General features: G+C 42.9%; 1 protein-coding gene across 1 annotated transcript in view; it reads right to left on the reverse strand.

The window, feature by feature from the left end:
• The window catches only part of LOC308160704 (putative ATP-dependent RNA helicase DDX53), a gene marked incomplete at both ends in the record, with an annotated part of 138,707 nt that overhangs the window by 77,544 nt on the left and 46,892 nt on the right, over positions 1 to 14,271 (reverse strand). The gene's annotated exons all lie outside the window — the stretch shown is intronic.

Raw genomic sequence — 14,271 nt, forward strand, 5'->3', positions numbered from 1 at the left:
AAATGATGCACAAACTGACATAAACAACATACTGTTCTTCTAAACATTGTGGTTATCCTTTTTTTAAGTTTAAGTTTTACGTTTTTAAGTCATCCTACGCATCTTCGCTGTTTTCATAGTGATTTTATTTACTGCCAAAAGCTCTTTTTTGGGGGACGTGCCACTTTGCTGTATCAAGCAAAAGAGGCTGGCTGTGTGTGTGCGTGCGTGCGTGCGTGTGTGCGTGCGTGTGTGTGTCTTCTTTGAAGACACTGCCGTTTCTAAGGCCAACCTGTAAAAGAGACTCTCTCACTCTATTGGACGTTCAGGTGTCCAACATCCCTTTACTATGACAGGTCAGCAGTATTTGTAAACTTCTCAAATCACTTATGAAAATGAGTTGTTATTTTCCTATGCTTTCACTCAGGGATACTAGTCTGTGGACTATGAAGACACTGTAGCCTTTTCCATCGCCTTGAAATAGGGGTGGGCATCGACGATCGATAATTGATCGATAAGGATCTTGGTCGATCACAAAATAAAACATTTGGTCGATCACCCAAAAAAAAATTTTTTTTTTTTTTTTTGTGATCGACCAAATGTTTTATTTTGTGATCGACCAAGATCCTTATCGATCAATTATCGATCGTCGATGCCCACCCCTACCTTGAAACCAAACTCTTTTCTAACCTGCTGCTCGAGGAGTGTGAGGATGAACCAGCTGATAGAGAGAGTGGGGATGGGAAAGACTGCTTTGTCATATTTGAGTATGAATGAATATGAGTATGAATTAACTGGTAATAAATGGCTCCAAACTGGTACCAACAATTATGTCTCACCGTTCTGACAACATATTTAAACGAGTGTGCTCTCTCTTGACCTTCCTTGAGGTTTTAGTTTCAGACAATGTTTCTTGCAAGGATATACAATATGTTATGTTCCTGTTTTAGCCCGTTTTGTATGAAGAGCAGCCCTCCACGTCTGTAGGTTATTGGCTGCAGTATGGTTTATAAGGGGTCACAGTACTTGTTCAGCAACACCAGTGTTAAAGCGTTAGTCTGGCTAGAGGATTGACAGGTTGATAGTCTACAGTGTGAGGGAACAACTTGAAACATTTCTTTCTAGCTGCTGATATTCTGCTATTTTGCATTATAATGCGAACAAAATTATGTTAATTCAACATATTTGGAATTATGACTTGAACACGGTCTGCGCTACTACAGATGTTCTCAATTGGTTACACGCGTGTTCTGAAAGCGTGGCTCATTTTCTTAAAACTCTAAACACAAATCCAAAACTTCCACACAAAACCCCAGACTCCACAAATCTTTTGTAAAAGCAAACACTGCATTGAAAACAATGTTGTCTTCTCAAAATGAAATGTTGTTGTCAAATGACACACGCACCATCAAATGAATAGACATTTCGAAGAACCAATTGACCACTGATGTATGTCCTCTCTCTCTCTCTGCAAAGATGGCATATTGGTGCAAGATAATGGCGTTAGATAAGGTACATGAGTCTCAGGCGTTGGTCATCACGTTCCAGTGTTAGTGTGTAAGCAATTGAGGAAGAACTGTAAAAGTTTACTCAACTGAAAAAAACTAGTTTAACTGAAAAAAACGAAAGGAATGCATGCACCTGCCGGCCATCAGCGAAGGAGCCGGATCATCGGCTAGCAGACGGACGTCTAGACAAACCTTCTCTGGACCTGGTGCAACTGAAGACAACACTTGGACACCGCTGGAACAAACATCAACATCATATGAAATGATCGCAAGGTTTAACCTAGGATTAAAACCAAGTGGTAGGACACTGCAGAACTCTATAGTTGAAGGAGAGAGTGATGGAGGGAGAGAGGGAGCTGAGATGGCACCTTCTATTAAGTATTAGATGCAAGGTCCATCTATCATGTTGCACTTGGTGCAGTGAGGTGCGAAAGAAGACGTAAAACACACACACACACACACACCTTTAGCACTCTATTGAATAGGCCCATCTACTGTAGCCTATTTATTTCTGTCTTCATATCAAATAATTGTATATAATATATATTTTATAGGACTGAGTGGAGTGGGCAATTTGGATGCAGTTATTAATTGCTACTAAACAACTAATAGTTTTACAACATTGTGTGATGCATTTGTTTGGCACATGGCCTTCACTATCAATACACTAAAGGAAGTCAGATGGTTGAGCATGGACGTGTGAGCAGTCAGCTCAGAAGCAGGCATACTGATGTGTGTTTCAGTCCAGATAAGACGCCTAGATGGACATCTGGAGTTCTAGGCTCCTTATGCAGTTGACAATGTTGCTTCTTTTCTATTGATCATGAATCAAAGAACAGATATCGAGTTTAAGACAATTTAATCAGTTACAGGCAGATTTATACATTACGTCTGTTCCCCGTGGACCCTGGGCTGGAAGAGAGCGCTCTCCCTCTCTCTCTCCCCGTTCCGCTCCAGAGGGGAGGGGCCAGCGTGCATGTGTGTCTTTGCCCAACCCCCAGAGTTGGTCATCTGGTTGCCATAGAACCCTCATTGTTAGAGGGCATCATTCATGTCCTTGCATGCCCTGGTATGTGTGTGTGTTTAAAATATACTACATATTCATACATAGATCATACATACTACAGAAATATACGACACATCCCCCCTCGGACCACCCAGAGGGTGTTCCGAAACTAAACTACCATAAAACAAAAACAAAAACACAAAACCCCACAAAACATCCCCAAAATTTTTTTTTTTTTTTTTTTTCAAATAAAATTAAAAATTAAAAAATAGAAAACAACCAATAATAAAAAGAATTTTGAAAATAACAATCACAATTAAACTAAACACAGTTCATCATGCACAAATCAATACAGAAACTTCCAACGACCGATGTTTTCTTTGTCCTTGAAGCGTCAGGGTCAGAGGTTACTAGCACTTGTACCCAGTTGGAGAACAGCCTTTACCGCTGTCTCAGATTGATAACACTTTCATAGTCAGGAGCTTTCCATTTTCGTTGCGCTAGGAACAGAACCTCTCTCCTAGCTTTGTATAACCACCACATCACTTCTCAACTGACATCAATCACATACGATATAGAAATAAACAAACAATACACAAATAATGAAATTCAGTTATCATAACACATAATTCTCCAACAGTAAGCATAGGACAAAGGGAATGCATTAATGCATAGATCTTCACCTCAGGTGAGGACTAGTCTTCTGAAAAGTTCATTAACGTGGACTGAGTGACTGATTTTCCAAAAACAGTCAATGAGGCCCTGTCTCCTAAGAAAGTCAAAAATCATGTCTGCTATAATAGGTGCTCCTATCCTAGCAAAATAAGTTTCCCATTCCCCTAAGACCGTTTCCAGCCATGCTATCATCTGCTGTCCATTCCCGTCGTTCCCTTTGATCTGCTGCTTCACTACCCTATTCATAGTCTTTAATCTTTTCCTAACTGGTCGTCGTCCGTCAGTGTCATTGAGGTTCAGGCAGCCGCCTGGTCCCCTCCCACGCTGATCAAGGTCTGGGGAGTCGCCCTCAGCATCATCTGAAGCATGGTGCAGGCACTCGCCAGCATCCCCAGTAGCACAGGTGTCCAGGCTTTGGACACTCCCAGGCTGGACCTCCAGACTGTCAACCCTCTCTGCTTCGTTAGTTTCTGGTTTATTGGCATCTGGACAGCTTTCCACTGTCCCCTCGGTTTCAGGCACTGCCGGTAATGTCACTGGCTGTAACACTGGCATTGCCACTGGCTCTGGCAACACCACAGCATCTCCTCGTAGCTCCTCCTTCTCAGGTTCTCTGGGGACCTCGGCACCTGTTGGCACAACATCCTGCCTACTCTGTACATCCACCCCCCTGTCCACCACCCGTGGCCCTATTGGGGTAGGGATATGCCCAGACACCACTGGTGTACCCACTCTGATGTTGTTTCTCCAACAGACCCCACATTGACCTAAAGCATGGTCAATCTGTTCCATCAAATATGGACTCCAAAACCCATATTTCTTGGTAATCTTGCGTCTTACCTCCCCCCTAGCCACATGTGCTAATCCATGAGCTTCCTGTATTAACATGCCTAATAAATCTGAGGGTGCTACAACCAACCCCTCATGATTCCTCCATAGACCTGTGTCATCCTGACTTGCCCCCCTTGCTAGCCAAACGCTCTTGTCTAACGTAGTTACTCTACTCTGTAACATCAATAAATCCTCAAGTGTGACCATGCCCTGTAATTGCTTTTCATGTGTGACCAGAAGACCTTTACCTGCCTTGTCTGCTCCTGTAATGGCTTTGGCTGCATCCTCTGCAGCCCTGTTACCTTGTGTGACATGTGATGAGTCAGACCTGTGTGTGGCACACTTCACTATGGCTAATTCCTTTGGCTTCATCATGGCTTGTAACAGCTTCATGATCTGTGCGTGATGCTGTATAGGCGTACCATCAGTTCTCTTAAAACCCCGCCCCCTCCATACAGCTCCATTAAAATGACAAACATTATGTGCATAGGCAGAGTCGGTGTACACTGTCACTCTCCGTCCGGTTCCCAAGTTGCATGCTTCTGTGAGGGCAATCAACTCAGCCAACTGAGCCGAGCAAGGCTGAGGAACTGCCTCAGCCTGTTCTACAATAAACTTTGAATTCTGTGCTTTAACTAAGGAATACCCAGCGCACAACGTTTCTCCTACCCCGTAACAAGACCCATCAACCCAATATTCTATATCAGCTCCCTTTAAAGGCAAAGCTTGTAGGTCTGTTCTATGCTTAATCACTCTGGCTGTCGATGGAATCTGAACACCGGATGGCACCGTCACCTGACAGCCGTCAGGTGTGCATTTTACTGTACAGTTCAATTGGCATAGAGCATCTCTCCCTAGCAGCCCTGTTGGCGTGTGTTCTGACACAAGTGTTGACAGAGTTGCTCTCTGTCCCTTGTACTCTAAGTCTACAAGCTCAGTTGTAGGAATCAGCTGTTTAATTCCCTCAAATCCGATTGTCTTCACATATTCTCTAGACATAGGGAGGTGCGTGGCGCCTTCAGGCTTCTGTGTCACCACCAGCTGGCACCTCCCACTCGGATCTTCCGGGCACCCCTATAGGCCAGCTGCTGGGCCTCCGTAAGGGTTCATCACTCCTGGAGCAGGTGTAGTAGGGGGCCAATATCCTCCTCCTTGGCTCCCCCCTGCGCCCCCCTGGGGCCTGTTGCAGCAGGCACAGGCTAGATGTCCATTCTGGTCGCATTGGCATGGTTCTAGCATCTCCTTCCCTGCTGCTGTCCATCCCCCTGGTGGTGGTCCTTGGCCAGGCTGTGTGTACATCTGGTATGGAACCGCTTGCACCCCTGGTGGCCCTTGTGGGTATGGATACCCCCCTTGTGGCCCCTGTGGGTAGGACTGGTAAGTAGCAGGATACCCCCCTTGTGGCCCCTGTGAGTAGGACTGGTAAGTAGCAGTCTGCACTCCAGGTGGCTGTTGCTGTGGGGCTAAAGCCTGCACTCCCTCTATGTTCCTCTCGCTTTCAGTCAATTGCAAATGAGTCAATATTCTGAGGGATTCTTCGTCTCGTGCCTTCTGTATCTGAATGTTCTTTCGATATAACTCAACTTGATGAGCTACGTGGTCTATATAAACAGCTTTGTTCATGTGTCGTAGCCCCACCACTTCTGCTAGCTTATCCTTAACTGGGGTAGGAAGCCCTTCTTGTATTTTTTCCCTGATTATGGATTTTTCTAAGGGGTTATCTTCAGCGTCTTTCCCTGTCACACTTCTCCATTGAGAGTGCACACGGGCAACATAACCCCTGGGATTCTCATCCCCCCCCAGTGGCTTCACAATGATATTGTCTGGGTGAATGTGAGTAGGGTAGGTCTCTCTGATTGCTTTCCACAGCCTGCCTCTGTTTGCTGCGAAGAGCTCTGGATCATAAACTGATGTATTGATATATCTATGAAGTCCTGCCTTCATCAATATTTCCTGCATTGTATCCAATCCTGCAATAAAAGCTAAGAGTCTTTTCAGGTCTCCCATTGCGGCCTGCGTTCCTGTCAGTATCACGTCGACCTCTCGCGTCCACGAATGTCCTCCCTCTTGAAGAACTGGGAGTTTCTCGATCACTTCAGACAAATCTGTATGATGCCACGGATGATATTCCATCTTGTTACCCCGAATCAGCACTGGACAGTTCTTTAATGTATTTGATGACATTCGGTGACAATCTCCCTCTTTCTCCGGGCGTCTTCTCCCACCTTTCCTTTCGGCTGTGGCTATCATCTTCCTGACCTGCGCGTTGTAGCCTCCATCTGCATTGTCGTCATCACTTGAGTCTTCACTGCCATCTTCGCTGTCATCTTCCTCGTCACTCCTGTCGTCCCCTTTTCCCCTTGGCTCCTTCTTCTTCTTCTGGGAATGATCCTCCAGTGCCTTAGCATATGGAGGGGGACTGGAGGCAGGACACAGGTCTGGGGATGAAATGTTCAATTTCTGTTCCAGTGTTCTGGCCAATTCTTTTTTCTTTTCCGGTTCCATCTGAGCTATTTTCTGTCCCTCTACCTTAAATAGATCTAAAATAGCTAACTCTAACTTGCGTTTCTCTGATCTAATCTTTCCTCTTTGATGTGCTTTGTGCCCATTGATAAGTATCTCCAATGTTGCAATTAATTGTAAATTAATGCTGCCCTCTTTCGGCCACGGCTGTTCAATGTATGCCCAACGGCTATTCCATTTCGTTGACATTTTGCTAATTTCCCTAACAAGAGGATTCATTTTTTCCACTATAGCCATAGGGGATAACGTAGCCAACATTCCACGATGTTCACTAATATCTTTTAACAGCTTCGTGGAATTCGACCCCATTCTACTTGCTCAATATGCTGACAATATTCTATATTAGATAAGGTGTACGCTTCTTACAACCCACCTTCCTATTGTCTTGTTTGCTAAACAAATGCTAGTCCAATATAACTGTATTAACCGTCCCCACAAAACCCTGCAACTCAGAATAACAGATTTGCCTCTTGTGTATGTCAGTGCAGTATTAACTTAAATCTAATAGCTGTGTAAGTACTTTATACTTAAATGTGTTTCCTAATTGTTTATGAATATGTGTCACTTGATTACTCATTCAATACTAATTACAGTTCTGGTCAACACAATTATTAAATCACAATGGCTGGTCACACCTAAGTATTCACTGATCCACAAAAACCCTTTTACTGCTCAACTATCAAATATGTACTATTCTGCTATTCCTTAATCAAACACTGTGGAAATGACCTAACTAATATAAAATATGTAAATTACAAATATTAATTATAACCTGTAAAGAAATCGACTTGTTATTTGGAAAAGAATGAATGATTAATTATTAATTACAATCTGTAAAGAAATCGACTTGTTAAGTGAAAGGAATGAATGATTAGTTAGAATTATTCATTGACACTTCATTGATGTAAACCTGTGAAGTCAATGAGCTATTATCAACATATCATTAGATTGTCACAAAACAATTGATCAAAGTTTTGTGAAAACAGAGAAATAAAATGATCTGAATAATTAATTCAATCAATTTGTAATTAATTAAATTAATTAAAGTAATGTAATACATTACAATCATTTATAACCATCTATTTATTAATGTATCGGACTGTTTCATCGACCTCAGCTGTATCTCCCTGAGGATTTAGTGTTTTAAAATGTCTTGTCGTATTTCGTCCACTAGATGGCAGTAAATAATTAAAAAATGTCTTATCGTGTTTCGTCCACTAGATGGCAGTAAATAATTAAAAATGTCTTATCGTGTCCTGGCCAGTAGAGGGAGCTGTGCTCCGGCTAACGCGCATCGATTGCGCATGCGCCAACTCTTCCATGTAAAATGGCGTCTATGAATGTTCCAACCGTAACTCTAAACTATTAAAAAATACCCCGCTGATCAATTCACTATCTTTCTATCTCTAAATTACTACACACCCTATGTGAAATGAATTTAACTTTATCTGTAAGAAATAAGGAATGTAATTAATCAGTCAGGTTCCTTTCTAAAGGAATGCTTTCTAAAGGAGTGTTTGTTTGCAGAGGCAAGAAGAGGGGGGCTTTACAACCCGTTTTCCTTGAAAAATCACCGCGTGTTTGTAGCCTGATGTGTGAAAAGGCCAGAGGGCAGAAAGCAGGGGGGTCAATTTAACAACCCTTTGTCTAACCTCTGGGGAAAACCGCGCCCTCTGTGCGTGTCTTTTCTCCGGACAAAGGGCAATGGCGTCTATGAATGGATTCTATGACACAGTTCTGAAGAATTGATTTCTTAATCTACTTCAAATAATGCTCTTATTTACAAAACAGACTCCATAATTCAGTTACACTCTATCAAATAGACACTATTAGAGTACGTCTTCCTCTAATACCAAATTTTACACACATACACGATATTCCATAACACCATGCAAATCAAATGACTCATTTACAAATACCTTACAAATTAAATCGTATATTTTCAAATACGGGCTTCTTAACCCGGCTCTCACCCCCAGTTTAAAGACTATGAAAGATGTGTTTCAAGTTACTTTACTTTAAACCTTAAAGTTGAAGGTTGTTTTAGTCTCAAAGAAACTGTTTGAAAACCCAGCTGTTGCACACGCGCCCCTAGCGGTTTAAACAGAAAATAGCGCTATTTTAATTCTTACCGTCTTTAGAGCTGTGGCTTCAGCTTAAGTTTTCAAACGTAGATTTCCTTTTTTGGACTCCGTGCTAGGCTCGCCATGTGTTGCTTCTTTTCTATTGATCATGAATCAAAGAACAGATATCGAGTTTAAGACAATTTAATCAGTTACAGGCAGATTTATACATTACGTCTGTTCCCCGTGGACCCTGGGCTGGAAGAGAGCGCTCTCCCTCTCTCTCTCCCCGTTCCGCTCCAGAGGGGAGGGGCCAGCGTGCATGTGTGTCTTTGCCCAACCCCCAGAGTTGGTCATCTGGTTGCCATAGAACCCTCATTGTTAGAGGGCATCATTCATGTCCTTGCATGCCCTGGTATGTGTGTGTGTTTAAAATATACTACATATTCATACATAGATCATACATACTACAGAAATATACGACAACAACAACAAGAAAAAAGATTTCACACACTGACTTTTAAGCCATTTCATTGAAACCCATGCATCACGCCTACTAGTTAACATGCTAAACTGTCTATAATTACTATTTCCATCTCTACACACATCAAGTGTTTGCTTAAATAATCTTTATCAATATCTGGCACATTTGTGAAAATCGTTTGATCGATGGACATTGCATCTAGTGCTTCGTGGAAAACACGTTTATTTTTCATTGCATTGCCAAGTTCAATACCAAAACACTACACAACAAAACACAACAACATGCCACTGTGCCTCATTTCACAAGTGTTGCTTCAAACCAACCACTGTTATACTTTGGTCATTCAAAGGTCATGAAGGTGTTTCATGTCGGAGCCATGAGATGTAAAAGAAGACAACAAGAAACGCACTAGACAATATTGACACGGGTCGACGCGTGGCCATCTCAGACAAGCCACAATGTTTCAATTTGTCCAGACAGCCAGGTAGATATAAATACTGTCTGGGCATTTAAACCCCACAACCAGGGGCGCCGCTAAGGGGGTGGTAAGTTAGGACGATTCTAAGGGCCCAGCACTGACAGGGGCCCATGAGAATCTTTAAAAAAATATATATTATATTTATAAATAATATTATTATTATTATCATAAGGACGTTAATGTAGCCGAATTCAAATTATAATTCTATGTATTAAAACAAAACTGGAGTTTTGTTTCTCTATGTTTAACAAAATTAAGCCTTATTATTTACCCCTCTATTTATTCATTGCATGGTTCAGTCCACCGCGCGCGAGCTGCTAGACTACATAGACTAGAGGAACGTTACCGCAAATATTCTGACAAGGAGAGAGACGATGTCGTGAAAGGCAAAGCCAAAGTCAGGGTCTCAAATGAGAAAAGTAAAAGTAAAGAACGAGGAGAGTGACAAAAAAGGGCGACAGCTAGTCACAAAGTAAAAAAAAAAGAAGAAGAAGGGTATTCATTCACAGACCTTCTTTTGGGGCCCATAACATGTAGGCTATCTATCTAGACAACAGTGGTTTAGTGATCTAATCACTGCGTGGATGATCTAGTTAGCTCGCTATAGCTAATTAACATTAACTTCAAGTAAAGTTAACTTACAGTGCACTGTCAGTATAATTTCAGTTAAATGTATGAGATGAGTGCAATTTTGGTCCAAATATAGGTTATTAGAGCTCAGTGAATTTGTATCCAGCAGCTATGCACTCTTGCTATAGCTAGCTAGCTAACTAGTATAATGTTACATGCTAATCACGTCATGCACAGATGCAGTTTCAGGATCAGGACTCCTTCCCTCAACCCACCTCCCAGTTGAAGGAGAAGGAGGTGAGCAGTAGGAGTTTGGGGTTAACAAACATATTTTGAATATTTTAATGTATGCTGCATTACCATGCAAGCATTGAATACAACTTTAGCTAATATTCATATTTAGTTAATAGTTCTTCCAGTAATTGCAATAACATTGACCACTGGCATCTTAATAATATTGTTAGCTAGCTAGATAACATCTAAGTTAGCTAATCTGATGTAATGTATGTATTATTATGTTAATACTATTATAGGACATATTATGAATTATGTACCTATGGATACTCCATGCCAGGGCCCTCTTCAAGCAAGGCAGCCAGAGAGGAGAGCAGAGGTAAAGAGGCAGAAGAAGAAGAGCAAGAAGTAACAAAGGACAATGACAGCTGCACAGCAAGTTGGCTTCATCACTAGATTTCAAGGATCTTATTAAAGATGTTGCTACTAAGAAGGCCCAGCGTTTAGCTTTGATTTGATTTGATCTCTTTACTCCTATCTTGAATCGTTGTGCATTAGGCTAGATATAGTTTTTAGCTCTCCAGGTATACTATTCCACAGTACTGCCGCAGTGTAAAAATAAAAATCTTCCCATTTCACATTCAATTTCGCTGGCACCATGTCTGTGTTGCTCCCTCTTGTATAAGACACGTTTGTCTTTGTGTGAAACAAGCAATGCGTCAGTAAATATCTCTCTGCTGTAATTCTTCATTGATCTAATCCTGACAGTATTATGGCCAACTGATCTTTACAAGATCTACATTTATTTAGACACAATACCACCCCATTACAATTATATTTTTTACTTTTTGTGATTTATACTTTTATAATTGGGTTCCAATCTTCATTTAATTATACTTTTGTCCTTGTGTTGTTCAAGTCTTAATTTAATAAGTTAAAGAATGTTGAGATTTCTTTGCTGAATTGTTGATTCCTGTATTAACTGTAATTTTAAATTACATTTACAAAAGACGTCCATCATTGGATTTCTTGCAGTGCATCAATAGTTCATCAACTTCAACTGGGTTTAGGTTGATGGGTGGTTTAGGTGGGGGGGCCCAAAATTATATTCTGTCATGGGGCCCAGAATCTCTAGCGGCGCCCCTGCCCACAACCATGCCGAAACCACGCGCCACAGAGGAGAGCAGTCCTTCTCCGAACCAGCACTTCGACATGTGGCACGACTATATGAATCTGGGCGGCATGCTGCAGCAACTGTCCGGAGTGCATCGGGAGACATGAGAGGAGGCCACCGGTCCCCAGTGGGACCACACGCGGGAGACACGAGAGGAGGCCACCGGTCCCCAGTGGGACCACACGCACCACCAGGTCCCCCGCCATGACGACCACACAGACATGATCCAGCTGTATAAATCCAAGTCTGTCGAGACTTTAACCCTGAGCCCTGCCGCCAGTAGTTCCTCCTCCAGTCTGGCCTCGGAGGAGTCCTGTGGCTTCTGTAAGCAGAACGGCGAGACGCCGGAGATCTACCGGGCCCACGGCCTCAAGACACGGAGCGGGAAGGTCACCTGCCCCGTCCTGCGCAGCTACACCTGTCCCAGGTGCGACGCCACGGGGGACGCGGCCCACACGCTGCGCTACTGCCCGCGGCCGGGGGGAGACGGGGGGGGGGGGGGGCGAGGAGGCCTGCAGGCCGCAGGGCTGGACAACAGAGGAAATGAGAGACAGCCGCCTGAATACTTGTAAATAATTATGGGGAAAAAAGCTCATGGCACAGTTCTGGTTTACTGTTATATATTGTTTGAGACAAAGCGGCCATGGTCTGTGTTCTGTTTTATGAGATAATAAATATTTTTGCAACAACTCATTTAACAACTAATGTCAATTATTTGATGTAGCCTATAATAACTGCATGGAATCAATAATCGGGTCAACTCTGTTCATCTGTGTTTAGTAGGCTACAAGCCTAATATGCGAAACCGAACCTTTCAATGGGTGATTTTTTTTATTGTCAAGGCACCAAAAGACAACAATAATACTTACATACATAGCCGACTCACATCCGTATAGCCTACAGTTCAGTTATTAGATGTTAATATACAGAGGGAAGTCGACTGTTTTGAGTTCAGCCCGTTTTGCCTGAGTAACCTTTGGTGGCAGAACATCCATATAACTGAGCGACACTTCAATCTTTTTTGCAGGAAAAGTGCTATATTATTATTATTATTATTATTAATAATAATAACATTTCCCCCTGAACGCCCACGTCCTCTCGAGTAGGAAAACGCTGGACAGCGCCCGTGGTTCGACCCCGGTCAGGTTGCCCCTGTTACGAGAGTTGACCTGCAGGTGGCACCACCTGCAGTCTGTGTTACTTACCTGTGAGCTTGTTGAGTCATTCATTACTATGCAAGCACAGACATGTGGTGTACGTTCTGTATTGTCCTAGAACTAAGATTAAAGACTCTGATTATAACCGTATCCGCGTGATCATTTTAACATGGTGTCAGAACTGGACTCAGCGGCAAACGACAGAAGAAGGGAATAACATACCCAAAGACGAAAAAAAACATTCTGATAACTATCGTTACTGCTGAGACGGACCGCGCTAGCTATCACGAACGCAATGGCTGAAGCTAAAGCTATTTACCCGGCGATTCCAGTGCCGGAACGGATGGACATGAAAGGGGATGCATATAGCAACTGGACATTCTTTAGAGCACAGTGGGAAAACTACGAGATTGCAACTGGGCTGGACGAAAAGGACAACAAGATCCGCATAGCTACCCTACTAACCATAATAGGTAAGGAATGCCACATGCTGCAACGGCACCTTCACATGACAGAAGCAGACAGACTCAAACCTGACAAGATTCTAGATGCACTTGAACAGCATTTCGAACCATCCAGGAATGTGATTTATGAACGGTATATATTCAATAGCACCCAACAGAGCCAGAGTGAGTCAGTAGACCAATATGTTGCAAACTTAAGGAAGCTAGCACATACATGTAACTTTGGCCAGCTGAATGAAGAAATGATACGTGACAGGCTTGTCATTGGGACAAAAGACATTAGCGCACGCACGCGCATGCTGAGAGAAGCTAAACTCACCCTAGCGGCAGCCGTAGACACGTGCAGGGCAAGCGAACAAGCACAGATACAAAACAAAAGAATGAGCGGAGGTGAGCAGGAGACTGTGAGTTATGCTTCAAGAGAAAGACATTCAGAGGGGCGTGGCTTCACTCGACACAAGCCGACAGAACCTCCAAGCACCACAAGTAGAGAAAGGAAACCAGGAGTCACATGCCACTACTGTGGGTCTACACATGAACGTCTGAAATGCCCAGCATATGGAACCATTTGCAAAACCTGTGGCAAGAAAAACCATTTTGCTAAGGTATGCAAACAAGCACAACACAAACGTCATGTTAACGTAATGCAGGATGCATACAATGAGCCAGATAGTGAATCACCAGATGAAATGTGGTACATTTCACATGTAAACTCTATACAGGACACAGCACACAAACTGTTTGTCAATCTAAAGCTTACCCCACAAATGCATGGAAAAGTGACATATGACCCCAGCCACACAGTGAAATGTCAATTAGACACAGGCTCCACTGTCAATGTATTAAGCTACCGAGACCTACAATGCATTACACAGGATGGCAACCCTGCTCTTCGTCCCAGCAAAGCCACTCTCAAGCTATATGATGGGTCATTGATAAAGCCAACTGGAGAAGTCAGACTGAAAACGGAACATGATGGACAGACTCACATGCTAAATTTCCAGGTCATGGAGTCATCACAGGTCCCTCTGCTGTCAGCTGACACGTGCCAGAAACTGGATTTGATCAGGGTGAATCACAGACATGCAGTTCATCATCTGGACACTCCACAAACGCCCACCAAAA

This window comes from Nansenia antarctica, assembly GCF_963989245.1.
Source record: "Nansenia antarctica genome assembly, chromosome: 6".
Lineage (NCBI taxonomy): Eukaryota > Metazoa > Chordata > Actinopteri > Argentiniformes > Microstomatidae > Nansenia > Nansenia antarctica.